The 21,436-nt window shown below is 29.3% G+C and overlaps 2 long non-coding RNA genes across 2 annotated transcripts; one reads left to right on the top strand and one right to left on the bottom strand.

Moving 5' to 3' along the window:
• Positions 1-5,316: 5,316 nt before the first annotated feature.
• On the bottom strand, positions 5,317-10,913 carry LOC141486990 (uncharacterized). The gene is made up of 3 exons (XR_012468154.1): positions 8,712-10,913; positions 5,939-8,656; positions 5,317-5,883 (listed from the first exon to the last, which is right to left on the bottom strand). It is a non-coding gene; the product is annotated as an uncharacterized lncRNA (long non-coding RNA).
• Positions 10,914-10,925: 12 nt separating this feature from the next.
• Positions 10,926-18,834, top strand: LOC141486989 (uncharacterized). Its single transcript, XR_012468153.1, has 3 exons — positions 10,926-13,133; positions 13,189-15,906; positions 15,962-18,834. It is a non-coding gene; the product is annotated as an uncharacterized lncRNA (long non-coding RNA).
• The last annotated feature ends 2,602 nt before the right edge of the window (positions 18,835-21,436 follow it).

Here is a 21,436-nt window from a genome sequence, read left to right as displayed (position 1 = left end):
GCAATTTCAGTTTCTATGCTCAATATAATTGTTACTTTTCAGCTGATCTCTTTAATTTTTTACAGTTTCTTTCAGGGAACTCAAATCAATTCATATCATATTAGACAATGGTAGTCTGAACTAATGAAATGCACCGCGAAACATTGTCAACCACCTTCGAACAAATAATTTTTTTTGTTCGTCCAGGGCTCGAAAGTTTTTCATACCTAGCAACCGATCACCTAGCATGTTTCACTTTCGCTTTCGCGTGCCTCTTTGAAAATAAAAAAGTATCATATCGTACGGGGGAGAATGAAAAATAAATTTGAACAACTGAATTGTTATTATTACTTCGTGATGAAGGAGTCATATCAATTAATGAATATTCTTAATTATGATATATTGTTTTTAGATTTACCACAGATCGAAGTTGACGATGGCGACATGGAAGAGCCCGAAGTGCAGGATGAATCATTGGAACCAATAGCAGAAGAAAATGCCGGACGTTCACGAGATTTTGATCAAATGACAAACAAATTTGTAAAAAAAAAGAACTTGTGTAAAAAGAACATGGGAGGAGAATGAAAGTAATGCAGTGTTGAATGAATTTAAAAATATAATTAAAAGGGGGGCATTACCTGGAAAAATAGAATGCGAATAATGCATTGAGAAATATTCATTTTTGAATAATAGAAAATGGACAGATGTCAAGTATCATGTGAAAAATTATATCTCGAAGATAAATAAAATCAAAAAGTCGCATTGAATAATTGGCAAATAGTTTCATCGTTGTTGTCAACTTCAATTCAATAAAAAACTATTTCTGATATTTAGTTTTCTTCAAACGATATAAAATCATCTCTTAGGTGATGAAAGTGATTTTGAGATTTAAAAAAAATTAGGAGGCTTTTGAAACCATTTCTCTTTCGAAAATAATTATGAGGGATGTGGAAAATGACCCATTCTATGAATAACAAAAGGAAAACCAATTCTGGTAGGTTCTGCCAGAAACTTCATGAAATGCCAATGGGCAGATTCTGATGAATACACTTTCGGTACCTCCTTTCGCAAGAACATGAGGCATACCTCGAAGTAAAATATTTTTTACTTTTTAGGGTATTTAAATTAATGCTTGTATTGATTTCATTCATTCAATTTTTTAAGGTATATTTAGGCCATTCTATATACAGTTTCTGGATATTATTTTCAAATCATTAGAATTATTTCCAATCAGTCGCCGAACTGCCACAGACATATTTTTTTGTTATAGTAGTAGTTCGATTCAACATATTACAATTTTGTGGCATTTATTCGACATATGATCAGCATATGTGAAAACAGATGATACATTACACAATTGCCAATTTTTGATATATTCGTGGCACTCATATACACAATACTGAAAGACATATGATTGTGGAAACGGACGATACACAAACCAGCAAACCTATATTACTGGCAACCACTTACACAATATCAAGAAATAATATTTGTGACTTCAGCTACCACAATAGTTTTTCCTTGATATTTTCGTTAATACGGAGGGTATCATCTACTGGATACGTTTTTTGGAATCAGCTCGTCTTCCTTGATGTCGTACAGATAATATTTGCGATGCTACCACATTTACACCTATTGCACGGTTTCCACTAATATTGACAAACCTGTATTAGTGTGTATATATATATATATATATATATATATATATATATATATATATATATATATATATATATATATAAAATCTAGAAAGGTTAATGCAGTCAAGCTGCTGAAAAATAATTCCATGAAAATCAAAAAATAAATAGATAAGTACGTTTACGCAGCTATTTTTATCAAGTACTTTCTTGGTTTTTTCTCATTTTGTCTTCAATCGAGGACCGCCTGCCCGGTACTGACGATGCCCAATAGGCTGAAACAGCTGTATACCGGTGGCTCTTAAATTGAAATCAATATGGGAATGATCAAAGAGTACTTATCTATTTATATATATATATATATATATATATATATATATATATATATATATATATATATATATATATATATATGTTTATATAAATAAAGATTTTATCGACTGTGCATGATACAAATCAAAAATGAAACAATTCGTGGACACAACACTCTAAAAAAGGGGGCAAACCGCGGACAAGTGTTTCTGGCTATTGGCCTCATCAGCGCAGTGCAGCCAAGTGTAAAGATGGGCAACACTTGTTTGCCGAAAGCAGGAAACAACACATACGCACGGAGTCAACAACAGAAGCCAACTGCACATTTGAGGTTCCAGTTAAAAGACCTAGAATTCCCAGGCTACATCTAACATGACCACGTAGGCAGCTATAGCTACCTGCGTGACATCCGGGTCCAGGATATGAATACAAATAGAGATTTTATCGAGTGTGCATGATACAAATCAAAAATGAAACAATTCGTGGACACAACACTCCATAAATGTGCAGTTGGCTTCTGTTGTTGACTCCGTGCGTATGTGTTGTTTCCTGCTTTCGGCAAACAAGTGTTGCCCATCTTTACACTTGGCTGCACCGCGCTAATGAGGCCAATAGCCAGAAACACGTGTCCGCGGTTTGCCCCCCTTTTTTGGAGTGTTGTGTCCACGAATTGTTTCATTTTTGATATATATATATATATATATATATATATATATATATATATATATATATATATATATATATATATATATATGGTCAGTCGGTAGCCAAGCGGTTCGGTGTGGGTGCTTTGTTCACTCACTCGAATTGACTGCCGTGCTGGTCGGTGGTTCAAGCCCTAGTCTGAACGATCGATCTTCACTTGCTACCGACAACCCGTGTTAGGAATCACACGTTAAAAGGTAAGACCTCGTTAATCCTTGGCTCGCACAAGTTTCGACTTCTGAGGGTTGTCGTTCGTAGGGGTGCGACAGCTGGTTAACGGAAAAACAGATTTTAAACAGATTTCAAACAGATATATATATATATATATATATATAACAGAATAATTAGTGACTGGATTAACTATAAATCGATTCAATTCGTGAGGTTGCAGTCAATAGCTGGGCTGTTACAAAGAAAACTCTTTGTTATATGTCAAGCTTTCGGTATATTTCACACCTTCGTCAGGACAACTACAATAATAAGATTATATATCTTGTAAGAAATATATAAATATGGAGAACTTACTAACGTGAGAATAAAATATAAAATGGTTCAAAAACAGATAGAAAAACATTAATAAATGACAGTTAATAAAAATTTTGGCTGACAATGTCAAGTGGGAAAATTCTGAATGATACTCGAATTACTAGATTTTTTATTTTCTTTATCATATTTCAGTAGGTACGTGTAAATTTTGCTGAGACTATCAATATCAGTTCGTTTATTCATTGAATGTTCTTCGTTATTAATATGTATCATTTCCAAAAATATTCTTTTCGTTATATTGGTTTCTCTATCTAAAATATTTGGATTTTCAAAATTCATTTTATGATCCTCCGAATTAACATGTTCTGTTAATGCACAAGAATTAACATTTCGTCTACAGTCGCTCTTATGGGAAGTGATGCGACTACTTAGAGGTCTAGATGTTTGTCCTATATATGTTTTAGAACAATCCATACAAGAAATTTTGTATACTAAATTGGATTTTTGTTTATTTGAAATTGGAGCTTTTACTTTACTGTATAATTTAGATATAGAAGTGACATTTGTTTTAGATATTTTGAGGTTATTATTTCGGAATACATTAATTAATTTTGGTGTCAATTCTTGAATATATGGGAGTGATTTATATATGAATGAAGGTATAACGTTGTTATGTTCAACTTCTTCATTATTATTTTGAAAGTTTGTTCTTTCACAAAATAAAATTCTGTTTACTAAAGATTTAGGATAAGAATTTTGGATCAGAATTTTACTGAAATTAGACAAACTTTGGTTTCGTAAATCGGAATGGGTAATTTTGATGATTCTGTTTTTTAATGATTTTATTAAATTGATTTTCATTTTATTTGGATGATAAGAATGGTAATTAATAAATCTATTACTTGATGTTGGTTTTCTGTACCATTCAGTGATGATAATATTTTGTTCTGATCTCAATAACTTCATATCGAGGAAAGGAATTGAGTTGTTTATTTCCTCTTCAATAGTGAATTGGATATTGAGATCATATGAATTAAATACATTCAAAATTTCTTCTTTTCCATCTGTAGGTATGGTCAGAATCAAATCATCTACAAAACGTTTGATGAATGGAATAGGGAAAGATAATTTTTGAATACAGTCATCAATAAGCTCATCTAAAACAAAACTCGATAAAATTGGTGAAATGGTGGAACCCATAGGTGTGCCAAATATTTGTTTATAAAATTTGTCTTCAAATATAAAATATGTTGAATCAAAAATAAAATCTAAAATATTCATGAATGTAATTTTGTCTAATTCACAGTGTTCTTCAATGTTAGACCAATTTTTGTTCAAAGTTTGTTTCACTACTTTTAACGGTAGGTTTGTGAAAAGTGAAACAACATCTAGGCTTATCAAAACATAATTTTGAGGAAGCTGAAAATTATTTATAAATTCACTAAATGAAAAAGAATCTTTAATATAATAAGGATTGTCTGTTTTATAGGAAGTTGTTAAAATATTCGTTAGAAATTTACAAAGTTTTGAGTTAGGTGCATCGATGGAAGATACAATTGGTCGCATGGATAAGGTAGGTTTATGAACTTTAGGTAACGAATAAAAACGTGGTGCTATGGAATTGTATATCATTAATGATTTAGCTGTAATATTATCTATTTTGTGACAATTTTTTAATTTTGTAACAATTTTATTTGCTTTCTGTTGTAGTGTAGAAGTTGGGTCTGATTTTAAAATTTTATAGTACTTATAGTTTTCTAATAATATGTGATTTTCATTGATGTATTGGTCTCTACACATGGCGACTGTAACGTTACCTTTGTCACTATTCATGATAATAATCTCTGGATGTTCTTTCAGATATTTTCGGGTTTTATTATACAATTCATTCAAATAGTGTTCTTTGTCATGATTTTTGTGTAGAAAATTTGTTATTATATTCGTTACTTGTGTTCTATATAAATCTTTTTTAGTCTCATCGAAATTCTCCATTATATATTCCAAATCTGCTAATAGAGACGAAATGTTAATATTATGTTTATTTGGAGAAACACTGAATTTAGGGCCAAGGGATAGAAAATTCTGTATATCATTAGGAAAATTGATATTAGTTAAGTTTTTAAACCAATCTTTTTGAAATAATATTTCAGATAGAAAGTTATTTTTTTTTTTCAATGAATTGATTTTTTTGAATGTTTTTATTTTTAATTTGATGGAAGTGGCGGTTATAATTTACACCTGACCTACGTTTAAATTCGACAAATATATGATTTGGTATTATTGTTAATACTTTCCTTTCTAGATCTGCTTGTTCGTTGTTCAGTTTGGATATATCACAAATAGTAATTTGAATTTCTAAATTCAGAATTTTCTTTCTCAACTTTAAATTGAAATTATTAATTTGACGTCCTGTTCGTCCTTCTTGATGATTCATTAAGTTGATGATGTTATGGATTCCATTGGAAATATGGTTGGGAAATAAACTCATTTGTCTGCACTTCAAAAGGAAAATTTTTCTATTCTGTAATGTTGCCAATTTGATGTTATCATTTGCCCAAGTCTTCAAGAATCTCACGCTCGTTGCTCCATAGCGTTGATGGATTTCTTGGTAAAACCCCATCCTTGTATAACAGAATAATTAGTGACTGGATTAACTATAAATCGATTCAATTCGTGAGGTTGCAGTCAATAGCTGGGCTGTTACAAAGAAAACTCTTTGTTATATGTCAAGCTTTCGGTATATTTCACACCTTCGTCAGGACAACTACAATAATAAGATTATATATCTTGTAAGAAATATATAAATATGGAGAACTTACTAACGTGAGAATAAAATATAAAATGGTTCAAAAACAGATAGAAAAACATTAATAAATGACAGTTAATAAAAATTTTGGCTGACAATGTCAAGTGGGAAAATTCTGAATGATACTCGAATTACTAGATTTTTTATTTTCTTTATCATATTTCAGTAGGTACGTGTAAATTTTGCTGAGACTATCAATATCAGTTCGTTTATTCATTGAATGTTCTTCGTTATTAATATGTATCATTTCCAAAAATATTCTTTTCGTTATATTGGTTTCTCTATCTAAAATATTTGGATTTTCAAAATTCATTTTATGATCCTCCGAATTAACATGTTCTGTTAATGCACAAGAATTAACATTTCGTCTACAGTCGCTCTTATGGGAAGTGATGCGACTACTTAGAGGTCTAGATGTTTGTCCTATATATGTTTTAGAACAATCCATACAAGAAATTTTGTATACTAAATTGGATTTTTGTTTATTTGAAATTGGAGCTTTTACTTTACTGTATAATTTAGATATAGAAGTGACATTTGTTTTAGATATTTTGAGGTTATTATTTCGGAATACATTAATTAATTTTGGTGTCAATTCTTGAATATATGGGAGTGATTTATATATGAATGAAGGTATAACGTTGTTATGTTCAACTTCTTCATTATTATTTTGAAAGTTTGTTCTTTCACAAAATAAAATTCTGTTTACTAAAGATTTAGGATAAGAATTTTGGATCAGAATTTTACTGAAATTAGACAAACTTTGGTTTCGTAAATCGGAATGGGTAATTTTGATGATTCTGTTTTTTAATGATTTTATTAAATTGATTTTCATTTTATTTGGATGATAAGAATGGTAATTAATAAATCTATTACTTGATGTTGGTTTTCTGTACCATTCAGTGATGATAATATTTTGTTCTGATCTCAATAACTTCATATCGAGGAAAGGAATTGAGTTGTTTATTTCCTCTTCAATAGTGAATTGGATATTGAGATCATATGAATTAAATACATTCAAAATTTCTTCTTTTCCATCTGTAGGTATGGTCAGAATCAAATCATCTACAAAACGTTTGATGAATGGAATAGGGAAAGATAATTTTTGAATACAGTCATCAATAAGCTCATCTAAAACAAAACTCGATAAAATTGGTGAAATGGTGGAACCCATAGGTGTGCCAAATATTTGTTTATAAAATTTGTCTTCAAATATAAAATATGTTGAATCAAAAATAAAATCTAAAATATTCATGAATGTAATTTTGTCTAATTCACAGTGTTCTTCAATGTTAGACCAATTTTTGTTCAAAGTTTGTTTCACTACTTTTAACGGTAGGTTTGTGAAAAGTGAAACAACATCTAGGCTTATCAAAACATAATTTTGAGGAAGCTGAAAATTATTTATAAATTCACTAAATGAAAAAGAATCTTTAATATAATAAGGATTGTCTGTTTTATAGGAAGTTGTTAAAATATTCGTTAGAAATTTACAAAGTTTTGAGTTAGGTGCATCGATGGAAGATACAATTGGTCGCATGGATAAGGTAGGTTTATGAACTTTAGGTAACGAATAAAAACGTGGTGCTATGGAATTGTATATCATTAATGATTTAGCTGTAATATTATCTATTTTGTGACAATTTTTTAATTTTGTAACAATTTTATTTGCTTTCTGTTGTAGTGTAGAAGTTGGGTCTGATTTTAAAATTTTATAGTACTTATAGTTTTCTAATAATATGTGATTTTCATTGATGTATTGGTCTCTACACATGGCGACTGTAACGTTACCTTTGTCACTATTCATGATAATAATCTCTGGATGTTCTTTCAGATATTTTCGGGTTTTATTATACAATTCATTCAAATAGTGTTCTTTGTCATGATTTTTGTGTAGAAAATTTGTTATTATATTCGTTACTTGTGTTCTATATAAATCTTTTTTAGTCTCATCGAAATTCTCCATTATATATTCCAAATCTGCTAATAGAGACGAAATGTTAATATTATGTTTATTTGGAGAAACACTGAATTTAGGGCCAAGGGATAGAAAATTCTGTATATCATTAGGAAAATTGATATTAGTTAAGTTTTTAAACCAATCTTTTTGAAATAATATTTCAGATAGAAAGTTATTTTTCAATGAATTGATTTTTTGAATGTTTTTATTTTTAATTTGATGGAAGTGGCGGTTATAATTTACACCTGACCTACGTTTAAATTCGACAAATATATGATTTGGTATTATTGTTAATACTTTCCTTTCTAGATCTGCTTGTTCGTTGTTCAGTTTGGATATATCACAAATAGTAATTTGAATTTCTAAATTCAGAATTTTCTTTCTCAACTTTAAATTGAAATTATTAATTTGACGTCCTGTTCGTCCTTCTTGATGATTCATTAAGTTGATGATGTTATGGATTCCATTGGAAATATGGTTGGGAAATAAACTCATTTGTCTGCACTTCAAAAGGAAAATTTTTCTATTCTGTAATGTTGCCAATTTGATGTTATCATTTGCCCAAGTCTTCAAGAATCTCACGCTCGTTGCTCCATAGCGTTGATGGATTTCTTGGTAAAACCCCATCCTTGTATAACAGAATAATTAGTGACTGGATTAACTATAAATCGATTCAATTCGTGAGGTTGCAGTCAATAGCTGGGCTGTTACAAAGAAAACTCTTTGTTATATGTCAAGCTTTCGGTATATTTCACACCTTCGTCAGGACAACTACAATAATAAGATTATATATCTTGTAAGAAATATATAAATATGGAGAACTTACTAACGTGAGAATAAAATATAAAATGGTTCAAAAACAGATAGAAAAACATTAATAAATGACAGTTAATAAAAATTTTGGCTGACAATGTCAAGTGGGAAAATTCTGAATGATACTCGAATTACTAGATTTTTTATTTTCTTTATCATATTTCAGTAGGTACGTGTAAATTTTGCTGAGACTATCAATATCAGTTCGTTTATTCATTGAATGTTCTTCGTTATTAATATGTATCATTTCCAAAAATATTCTTTTCGTTATATTGGTTTCTCTATCTAAAATATTTGGATTTTCAAAATTCATTTTATGATCCTCCGAATTAACATGTTCTGTTAATGCACAAGAATTAACATTTCGTCTACAGTCGCTCTTATGGGAAGTGATGCGACTACTTAGAGGTCTAGATGTTTGTCCTATATATGTTTTAGAACAATCCATACAAGAAATTTTGTATACTAAATTGGATTTTTGTTTATTTGAAATTGGAGCTTTTACTTTACTGTATAATTTAGATATAGAAGTGACATTTGTTTTAGATATTTTGAGGTTATTATTTCGGAATACATTAATTAATTTTGGTGTCAATTCTTGAATATATGGGAGTGATTTATATATGAATGAAGGTATAACGTTGTTATGTTCAACTTCTTCATTATTATTTTGAAAGTTTGTTCTTTCACAAAATAAAATTCTGTTTACTAAAGATTTAGGATAAGAATTTTGGATCAGAATTTTACTGAAATTAGACAAACTTTGGTTTCGTAAATCGGAATGGGTAATTTTGATGATTCTGTTTTTTAATGATTTTATTAAATTGATTTTCATTTTATTTGGATGATAAGAATGGTAATTAATAAATCTATTACTTGATGTTGGTTTTCTGTACCATTCAGTGATGATAATATTTTGTTCTGATCTCAATAACTTCATATCGAGGAAAGGAATTGAGTTGTTTATTTCCTCTTCAATAGTGAATTGGATATTGAGATCATATGAATTAAATACATTCAAAATTTCTTCTTTTCCATCTGTAGGTATGGTCAGAATCAAATCATCTACAAAACGTTTGATGAATGGAATAGGGAAAGATAATTTTTGAATACAGTCATCAATAAGCTCATCTAAAACAAAACTCGATAAAATTGGTGAAATGGTGGAACCCATAGGTGTGCCAAATATTTGTTTATAAAATTTGTCTTCAAATATAAAATATGTTGAATCAAAAATAAAATCTAAAATATTCATGAATGTAATTTTGTCTAATTCACAGTGTTCTTCAATGTTAGACCAATTTTTGTTCAAAGTTTGTTTCACTACTTTTAACGGTAGGTTTGTGAAAAGTGAAACAACATCTAGGCTTATCAAAACATAATTTTGAGGAAGCTGAAAATTATTTATAAATTCACTAAATGAAAAAGAATCTTTAATATAATAAGGATTGTCTGTTTTATAGGAAGTTGTTAAAATATTCGTTAGAAATTTACAAAGTTTTGAGTTAGGTGCATCGATGGAAGATACAATTGGTCGCATGGATAAGGTAGGTTTATGAACTTTAGGTAACGAATAAAAACGTGGTGCTATGGAATTGTATATCATTAATGATTTAGCTGTAATATTATCTATTTTGTGACAATTTTTTAATTTTGTAACAATTTTATTTGCTTTCTGTTGTAGTGTAGAAGTTGGGTCTGATTTTAAAATTTTATAGTACTTATAGTTTTCTAATAATATGTGATTTTCATTGATGTATTGGTCTCTACACATGGCGACTGTAACGTTACCTTTGTCACTATTCATGATAATAATCTCTGGATGTTCTTTCAGATATTTTCGGGTTTTATTATACAATTCATTCAAATAGTGTTCTTTGTCATGATTTTTGTGTAGAAAATTTGTTATTATATTCGTTACTTGTGTTCTATATAAATCTTTTTTAGTCTCATCGAAATTCTCCATTATATATTCCAAATCTGCTAATAGAGACGAAATGTTAATATTATGTTTATTTGGAGAAACACTGAATTTAGGGCCAAGGGATAGAAAATTCTGTATATCATTAGGAAAATTGATATTAGTTAAGTTTTTAAACCAATCTTTTTGAAATAATATTTCAGATAGAAAGTTATTTTTCAATGAATTGATTTTTTGAATGTTTTTATTTTTAATTTGATGGAAGTGGCGGTTATAATTTACACCTGACCTACGTTTAAAGTCGAATTTAAACGTAGGTCAGGTGTAAATTATAACCGCCACTTCCATCAAATTAAAAATAAAAACATTCAAAAAATCAATTCATTGAAAAATAACTTTCTATCTGAAATATTATTTCAAAAAGATTGGTTTAAAAACTTAACTAATATCAATTTTCCTAATGATATACAGAATTTTCTATCCCTTGGCCCTAAATTCAGTGTTTCTCCAAATAAACATAATATTAACATTTCGTCTCTATTAGCAGATTTGGAATATATAATGGAGAATTTCGATGAGACTAAAAAAGATTTATATAGAACACAAGTAACGAATATAATAACAAATTTTCTACACAAAAATCATGACAAAGAACACTATTTGAATGAATTGTATAATAAAACCCGAAAATATCTGAAAGAACATCCAGAGATTATTATCATGAATAGTGACAAAGGTAACGTTACAGTCGCCATGTGTAGAGACCAATACATCAATGAAAATCACATATTATTAGAAAACTATAAGTACTATAAAATTTTAAAATCAGACCCAACTTCTACACTACAACAGAAAGCAAATAAAATTGTTACAAAATTAAAAAATTGTCACAAAATAGATAATATTACAGCTAAATCATTAATGATATACAATTCCATAGCACCACGTTTTTATTCGTTACCTAAAGTTCATAAACCTACCTTATCCATGCGACCAATTGTATCTTCCATCGATGCACCTAACTCAAAACTTTGTAAATTTCTAACGAATATTTTAACAACTTCCTATAAAACAGACAATCCTTATTATATTAAAGATTCTTTTTCATTTAGTGAATTTATAAATAATTTTCAGCTTCCTCAAAATTATGTTTTGATAAGCCTAGATGTTGTTTCACTTTTCACAAACCTACCGTTAAAAGTAGTGAAACAAACTTTGAACAAAAATTGGTCTAACATTGAAGAACACTGTGAATTAGACAAAATTACATTCATGAATATTTTAGATTTTATTTTTGATTCAACATATTTTATATTTGAAGACAAATTTTATAAACAAATATTTGGCACACCTATGGGTTCCACCATTTCACCAATTTTATCGAGTTTTGTTTTAGATGAGCTTATTGATGACTGTATTCAAAAATTATCTTTCCCTATTCCATTCATCAAACGTTTTGTAGATGATTTGATTCTGACCATACCTACAGATGGAAAAGAAGAAATTTTGAATGTATTTAATTCATATGATCTCAATATCCAATTCACTATTGAAGAGGAAATAAACAACTCAATTCCTTTCCTCGATATGAAGTTATTGAGATCAGAACAAAATATTATCATCACTGAATGGTACAGAAAACCAACATCAAGTAATAGATTTATTAATTACCATTCTTATCATCCAAATAAAATGAAAATCAATTTAATAAAATCATTAAAAAACAGAATCATCAAAATTACCCATTCCGATTTACGAAACCAAAGTTTGTCTAATTTCAGTAAAATTCTGATCCAAAATTCTTATCCTAAATCTTTAGTAAACAGAATTTTATTTTGTGAAAGAACAAACTTTCAAAATAATAATGAAGAAGTTGAACATAACAACGTTATACCTTCATTCATATATAAATCACTCCCATATATTCAAGAATTGACACCAAAATTAATTAATGTATTCCGAAATAATAACCTCAAAATATCTAAAACAAATGTCACTTCTATATCTAAATTATACAGTAAAGTAAAAGCTCCAATTTCAAATAAACAAAAATCCAATTTAGTATACAAAATTTCTTGTATGGATTGTTCTAAAACATATATAGGACAAACATCTAGACCTCTAAGTAGTCGCATCACTTCCCATAAGAGCGACTGTAGACGAAATGTTAATTCTTGTGCATTAACAGAACATGTTAATTCGGAGGATCATAAAATGAATTTTGAAAATCCAAATATTTTAGATAGAGAAACCAATATAACGAAAAGAATATTTTTGGAAATGATACATATTAATAACGAAGAACATTCAATGAATAAACGAACTGATATTGATAGTCTCAGCAAAATTTACACGTACCTACTGAAATATGATAAAGAAAATAAAAAATCTAGTAATTCGAGTATCATTCAGAATTTTCCCACTTGACATTGTCAGCCAAAATTTTTATTAACTGTCATTTATTAATGTTTTTCTATCTGTTTTTGAACCATTTTATATTTTATTCTCACGTTAGTAAGTTCTCCATATTTATATATTTCTTACAAGATATATAATCTTATTATTGTAGTTGTCCTGACGAAGGTGTGAAATATACCGAAAGCTTGACATATAACAAAGAGTTTTCTTTGTAACAGCCCAGCTATTGACTGCAACCTCACGAATTGAATCGATTTATAGTTAATCCAGTCACTAATTATTCTGTTATACAAGGATGGGGTTTTACCAAGAAATCCATCAACGCTATGGAGCAACGAGCGTGAGATTCTTGAAGACTTGGGCAAATGATAACATCAAATTGGCAACATTACAGAATAGAAAAATTTTCCTTTTGAAGTGCAGACAAATGAGTTTATTTCCCAACCATATTTCCAATGGAATCCATAACATCATCAACTTAATGAATCATCAAGAAGGACGAACAGGACGTCAAATTAATAATTTCAATTTAAAGTTGAGAAAGAAAATTCTGAATTTAGAAATTCAAATTACTATTTGTGATATATCCAAACTGAACAACGAACAAGCAGATCTAGAAAGGAAAGTATTAACAATAATACCAAATCATATATTTGTCGAATTTAAACGTAGGTCAGGTGTAAATTATAACCGCCACTTCCATCAAATTAAAAATAAAAACATTCAAAAAATCAATTCATTGAAAAATAACTTTCTATCTGAAATATTATTTCAAAAAGATTGGTTTAAAAACTTAACTAATATCAATTTTCCTAATGATATACAGAATTTTCTATCCCTTGGCCCTAAATTCAGTGTTTCTCCAAATAAACATAATATTAACATTTCGTCTCTATTAGCAGATTTGGAATATATAATGGAGAATTTCGATGAGACTAAAAAAGATTTATATAGAACACAAGTAACGAATATAATAACAAATTTTCTACACAAAAATCATGACAAAGAACACTATTTGAATGAATTGTATAATAAAACCCGAAAATATCTGAAAGAACATCCAGAGATTATTATCATGAATAGTGACAAAGGTAACGTTACAGTCGCCATGTGTAGAGACCAATACATCAATGAAAATCACATATTATTAGAAAACTATAAGTACTATAAAATTTTAAAATCAGACCCAACTTCTACACTACAACAGAAAGCAAATAAAATTGTTACAAAATTAAAAAATTGTCACAAAATAGATAATATTACAGCTAAATCATTAATGATATACAATTCCATAGCACCACGTTTTTATTCGTTACCTAAAGTTCATAAACCTACCTTATCCATGCGACCAATTGTATCTTCCATCGATGCACCTAACTCAAAACTTTGTAAATTTCTAACGAATATTTTAACAACTTCCTATAAAACAGACAATCCTTATTATATTAAAGATTCTTTTTCATTTAGTGAATTTATAAATAATTTTCAGCTTCCTCAAAATTATGTTTTGATAAGCCTAGATGTTGTTTCACTTTTCACAAACCTACCGTTAAAAGTAGTGAAACAAACTTTGAACAAAAATTGGTCTAACATTGAAGAACACTGTGAATTAGACAAAATTACATTCATGAATATTTTAGATTTTATTTTTGATTCAACATATTTTATATTTGAAGACAAATTTTATAAACAAATATTTGGCACACCTATGGGTTCCACCATTTCACCAATTTTATCGAGTTTTGTTTTAGATGAGCTTATTGATGACTGTATTCAAAAATTATCTTTCCCTATTCCATTCATCAAACGTTTTGTAGATGATTTGATTCTGACCATACCTACAGATGGAAAAGAAGAAATTTTGAATGTATTTAATTCATATGATCTCAATATCCAATTCACTATTGAAGAGGAAATAAACAACTCAATTCCTTTCCTCGATATGAAGTTATTGAGATCAGAACAAAATATTATCATCACTGAATGGTACAGAAAACCAACATCAAGTAATAGATTTATTAATTACCATTCTTATCATCCAAATAAAATGAAAATCAATTTAATAAAATCATTAAAAAACAGAATCATCAAAATTACCCATTCCGATTTACGAAACCAAAGTTTGTCTAATTTCAGTAAAATTCTGATCCAAAATTCTTATCCTAAATCTTTAGTAAACAGAATTTTATTTTGTGAAAGAACAAACTTTCAAAATAATAATGAAGAAGTTGAACATAACAACGTTATACCTTCATTCATATATAAATCACTCCCATATATTCAAGAATTGACACCAAAATTAATTAATGTATTCCGAAATAATAACCTCAAAATATCTAAAACAAATGTCACTTCTATATCTAAATTATACAGTAAAGTAAAAGCTCCAATTTCAAATAAACAAAAATCCAATTTAGTATACAAAATTTCTTGTATGGATTGTTCTAAAACATATATAGGACAAACATCTAGACCTCTAAGTAGTCGCATCACTTCCCATAAGAGCGACTGTAGACGAAATGTTAATTCTTGTGCATTAACAGAACATGTTAATTCGGAGGATCATAAAATGAATTTTGAAAATCCAAATATTTTAGATAGAGAAACCAATATAACGAAAAGAATATTTTTGGAAATGATACATATTAATAACGAAGAACATTCAATGAATAAACGAACTGATATTGATAGTCTCAGCAAAATTTACACGTACCTACTGAAATATGATAAAGAAAATAAAAAATCTAGTAATTCGAGTATCATTCAGAATTTTCCCACTTGACATTGTCAGCCAAAATTTTTATTAACTGTCATTTATTAATGTTTTTCTATCTGTTTTTGAACCATTTTATATTTTATTCTCACGTTAGTAAGTTCTCCATATTTATATATTTCTTACAAGATATATAATCTTATTATTGTAGTTGTCCTGACGAAGGTGTGAAATATACCGAAAGCTTGACATATAACAAAGAGTTTTCTTTGTAACAGCCCAGCTATTGACTGCAACCTCACGAATTGAATCGATTTATAGTTAATCCAGTCACTAATTATTCTGTTATACAAGGATGGGGTTTTACCAAGAAATCCATCAACGCTATGGAGCAACGAGCGTGAGATTCTTGAAGACTTGGGCAAATGATAACATCAAATTGGCAACATTACAGAATAGAAAAATTTTCCTTTTGAAGTGCAGACAAATGAGTTTATTTCCCAACCATATTTCCAATGGAATCCATAACATCATCAACTTAATGAATCATCAAGAAGGACGAACAGGACGTCAAATTAATAATTTCAATTTAAAGTTGAGAAAGAAAATTCTGAATTTAGAAATTCAAATTACTATTTGTGATATATCCAAACTGAACAACGAACAAGCAGATCTAGAAAGGAAAGTATTAACAATAATACCAAATCATATATTTGTCGAATTTAAACGTAGGTCAGGTGTAAATTATAACCGCCACTTCCATCAAATTAAAAATAAAAACATTCAAAAAATCAATTCATTGAAAAATAACTTTCTATCTGAAATATTATTTCAAAAAGATTGGTTTAAAAACTTAACTAATATCAATTTTCCTAATGATATACAGAATTTTCTATCCCTTGGCCCTAAATTCAGTGTTTCTCCAAATAAACATAATATTAACATTTCGTCTCTATTAGCAGATTTGGAATATATAATGGAGAATTTCGATGAGACTAAAAAAGATTTATATAGAACACAAGTAACGAATATAATAACAAATTTTCTACACAAAAATCATGACAAAGAACACTATTTGAATGAATTGTATAATAAAACCCGAAAATATCTGAAAGAACATCCAGAGATTATTATCATGAATAGTGACAAAGGTAACGTTACAGTCGCCATGTGTAGAGACCAATACATCAATGAAAATCACATATTATTAGAAAACTATAAGTACTATAAAATTTTAAAATCAGACCCAACTTCTACACTACAACAGAAAGCAAATAAAATTGTTACAAAATTAAAAAATTGTCACAAAATAGATAATATTACAGCTAAATCATTAATGATATACAATTCCATAGCACCACGTTTTTATTCGTTACCTAAAGTTCATAAACCTACCTTATCCATGCGACCAATTGTATCTTCCATCGATGCACCTAACTCAAAACTTTGTAAATTTCTAACGAATATTTTAACAACTTCCTATAAAACAGACAATCCTTATTATATTAAAGATTCTTTTTCATTTAGTGAATTTATAAATAATTTTCAGCTTCCTCAAAATTATGTTTTGATAAGCCTAGATGTTGTTTCACTTTTCACAAACCTACCGTTAAAAGTAGTGAAACAAACTTTGAACAAAAATTGGTCTAACATTGAAGAACACTGTGAATTAGACAAAATTACATTCATGAATATTTTAGATTTTATTTTTGATTCAACATATTTTATATTTGAAGACAAATTTTATAAACAAATATTTGGCACACCTATGGGTTCCACCATTTCACCAATTTTATCGAGTTTTGTTTTAGATGAGCTTATTGATGACTGTATTCAAAAATTATCTTTCCCTATTCCATTCATCAAACGTTTTGTAGATGATTTGATTCTGACCATACCTACAGATGGAAAAGAAGAAATTTTGAATGTATTTAATTCATATGATCTCAATATCCAATTCACTATTGAAGAGGAAATAAACAACTCAATTCCTTTCCTCGATATGAAGTTATTGAGATCAGAACAAAATATTATCATCACTGAATGGTACAGAAAACCAACATCAAGTAATAGATTTATTAATTACCATTCTTATCATCCAAATAAAATGAAAATCAATTTAATAAAATCATTAAAAAACAGAATCATCAAAATTACCCATTCCGATTTACGAAACCAAAGTTTGTCTAATTTCAGTAAAATTCTGATCCAAAATTCTTATCCTAAATCTTTAGTAAACAGAATTTTATTTTGTGAAAGAACAAACTTTCAAAATAATAATGAAGAAGTTGAACATAACAACGTTATACCTTCATTCATATATAAATCACTCCCATATATTCAAGAATTGACACCAAAATTAATTAATGTATTCCGAAATAATAACCTCAAAATATCTAAAACAAATGTCACTTCTATATCTAAATTATACAGTAAAGTAAAAGCTCCAATTTCAAATAAACAAAAATCCAATTTAGTATACAAAATTTCTTGTATGGATTGTTCTAAAACATATATAGGACAAACATCTAGACCTCTAAGTAGTCGCATCACTTCCCATAAGAGCGACTGTAGACGAAATGTTAATTCTTGTGCATTAACAGAACATGTTAATTCGGAGGATCATAAAATGAATTTTGAAAATCCAAATATTTTAGATAGAGAAACCAATATAACGAAAAGAATATTTTTGGAAATGATACATATTAATAACGAAGAACATTCAATGAATAAACGAACTGATATTGATAGTCTCAGCAAAATTTACACGTACCTACTGAAATATGATAAAGAAAATAAAAAATCTAGTAATTCGAGTATCATTCAGAATTTTCCCACTTGACATTGTCAGCCAAAATTTTTATTAACTGTCATTTATTAATGTTTTTCTATCTGTTTTTGAACCATTTTATATTTTATTCTCACGTTAGTAAGTTCTCCATATTTATATATTTCTTACAAGATATATAATCTTATTATTGTAGTTGTCCTGACGAAGGTGTGAAATATACCGAAAGCTTGACATATAACAAAGAGTTTTCTTTGTAACAGCCCAGCTATTGACTGCAACCTCACGAATTGAATCGATTTATATATATATATATATATATATATGTTTATATTTTCAAATAGATATATTATTCTGTTTATATTTGTTTATATTGCATTTATATTGTATATAATCCAATGTTTTTCAGAAAATGGGACTTTCAAAATTTTTATTTTTATATTTATGGTAGGACTCTAGATATTTTTATCAATCTATTAGCTTATATTCTGATTTCATGCACTTGACTATGTTTTTTCTTTCTAAAAATGATCACCAAAGCTTTGTCAATAAGAACTTTCCTTTGGACGATAAAGCATATTTATTATTATTATATGTAATTGGAATGGAAGTTAGTTTATCAATCTATTAACAAATCCAGAACCTTCTCTACTCTGACTATTACTATCAGTACCTACGTCCGTATCGTTTGATGGTACACATTTAAATGAGACATTCATAACATATTTTCATTTACATAGTCTTCAACCGTGGTACGATGCGCATTGTGAAACAGAAAAAAAAAATTATCGTAGACAATCTAGATGAGAAATTGGAGTGTGGATTGAATGGGCAGGCATTGTTTAGACATGGCCCACTACTTCCATCATCAGTTCGTGGACTCATTATTGGACCTTCAAATTGTGGAGAGACCAATGCAATAATATCACTCTTAACACATGCACAAAGATTGCGATTCGCAAATGTATATCTCTATCCAAAATCACTCAATCAACCCAAGTATCAATTCCTACAAAATGTCTTGGAACCTATAAAAGGGTTAGAATTTCATACGTTCAGCAATAATGCAGAAATAGTGGAACCTTCTGACGCTAAACCAAATTCTTTTTTCATTTTCGATAATGTTATATGTGAAAAACAGAATATTATAAGATCATATTTCTGTATGGGACGTCATAAAGACGTTGATTATTTTTATCTTGCACATACATATTAACGAGTGCCTAAGCAATTAGTACGTGATAATACGAATTTTATAATAATGTTCAAGCAAGATGAGATGAATCTTCACCATATTTATTCAGATCATGTCACCAAACATGTGACATTCAAACAGTTTCAATTATTGTGTGTTGAATGTTGGGAGGATCATCAAAAATGTAACAAATAGTGGACTTAACACTCCAAAAAAGGGAGCAAACAGCGGACACGTGTTTCTGGCTATTGGCCTCATCAGCGCGGTGCAGCCAAGTGTAAAGATGGGCAACACTTGTTTGCTTGTTTGCCGATAAAATCTCTCTCTGTATATATATATATATATATATATATATATATATATATATATATATATATATATATATATATATATATATATATATATATATATATGAAGTAAAATGCACTATAATTATGAACCTATCTTCTCTATGGACCATCCTCAATTAGTTCTCCTTGCAGGAAACTCATGACAAAAATTTTACTTTGATCAACTAATCTCATATTGAGTTTACCTCAAAACTCAATTCAATATTACATGTTTGAATAACTAACCTGAGAGTTGAATACCTAATGAGTGTGAGGTGACATTTCTGAGAGTTTTCATCTTACTGTGTCTGAGGTGATCACCTAGTAAATCTCACTATGACATAGCTACTTTGAGTTCATGATGGTAGTCCTGAAAAAGGCTGTTTTGTCAGTCCATACGCATGCGTCTAGACGTCGACGCATTGAGCCACGTATTAGCTCAAATATTCCTGGAGTCTCTCTGATTACCCTGCACGCATCGATGATGCGGTTTCTTAAGTCCTCTACATTTCGAACAGGAGTACGATAAACCAAATGCTGTGAATGGGCCCAGATAGAGAAATCGAGAGGATTGAGATCCAGGGATCGAGTGGGCCAGTTCTGTGGTCCTCCTTGACCTATCCACTGATTTGCATATGTTTCAGTTGAATGCTGACGTGCTACTTGACTAAAATGGGCTGGAGCCCCATTATGCATAAAAAACCTATCCCTTCTGACGCCCAAAGGGCCTTTCTCCAGCAGTACTGGATGCACTTCTCTCAAAAATTGAACGTATGCCTCACCATTTAATTGAGGAGGTAGAAAATGAGGCTCAATTAAATCATCCCAAATAACTCCGTGCCACACGTTAAGAGAAAACTGTTCTTGATGGTTAGTTTCGACAATAGTGTGAGGGTTTTCATCAGCCCATATGTGGTAATTATGAAAATTAACAATCATTTCCAGCATCCAATTGCAAAATTCAAGACGATTCGGAAAGTCTCGCGGTAACAGTGTCTGTACTCATTGCAGATGGTAAGGGTATAAGAGTTGTTCCTTTAAAATTCGAAATACCGTCATATGATCAACATTTAGCTGGAAAGCAATCTTTCTAGTACTGGTAGTAGGTTTTTCTTCAATCAAATCAAGTACTGCTTCCTCAAGCTGTGGTGTTCGTGCTTCTCGATGGCAACCACAATCCTGCGTTCTTTTGTCGAATGAACCATATTCTCGTAATCGTAGATGAAGTCGAGCAAATATTCGATGTGAAGGATGCTGCCGTTGAGGATACATATCAGCATATCTTCTAGAAGCTTCTAACCCATTTTCCTGCGACAGACCGTAAACGTAATGCATATCAGCCATTTCCTCATTTATGTATGCCATTTTAATAAC

This window comes from Leptinotarsa decemlineata, unplaced genomic scaffold (assembly GCF_025532065.1).
Source record: "Leptinotarsa decemlineata unplaced genomic scaffold, Ldec_3_MD MMD2_tig00078340_RagTag_RagTag, whole genome shotgun sequence".
Taxonomy (NCBI): Eukaryota; Metazoa; Arthropoda; class Insecta; order Coleoptera; family Chrysomelidae; genus Leptinotarsa; species Leptinotarsa decemlineata.
This window is presented reverse-complemented; position numbering and strand designations above follow the sequence as displayed.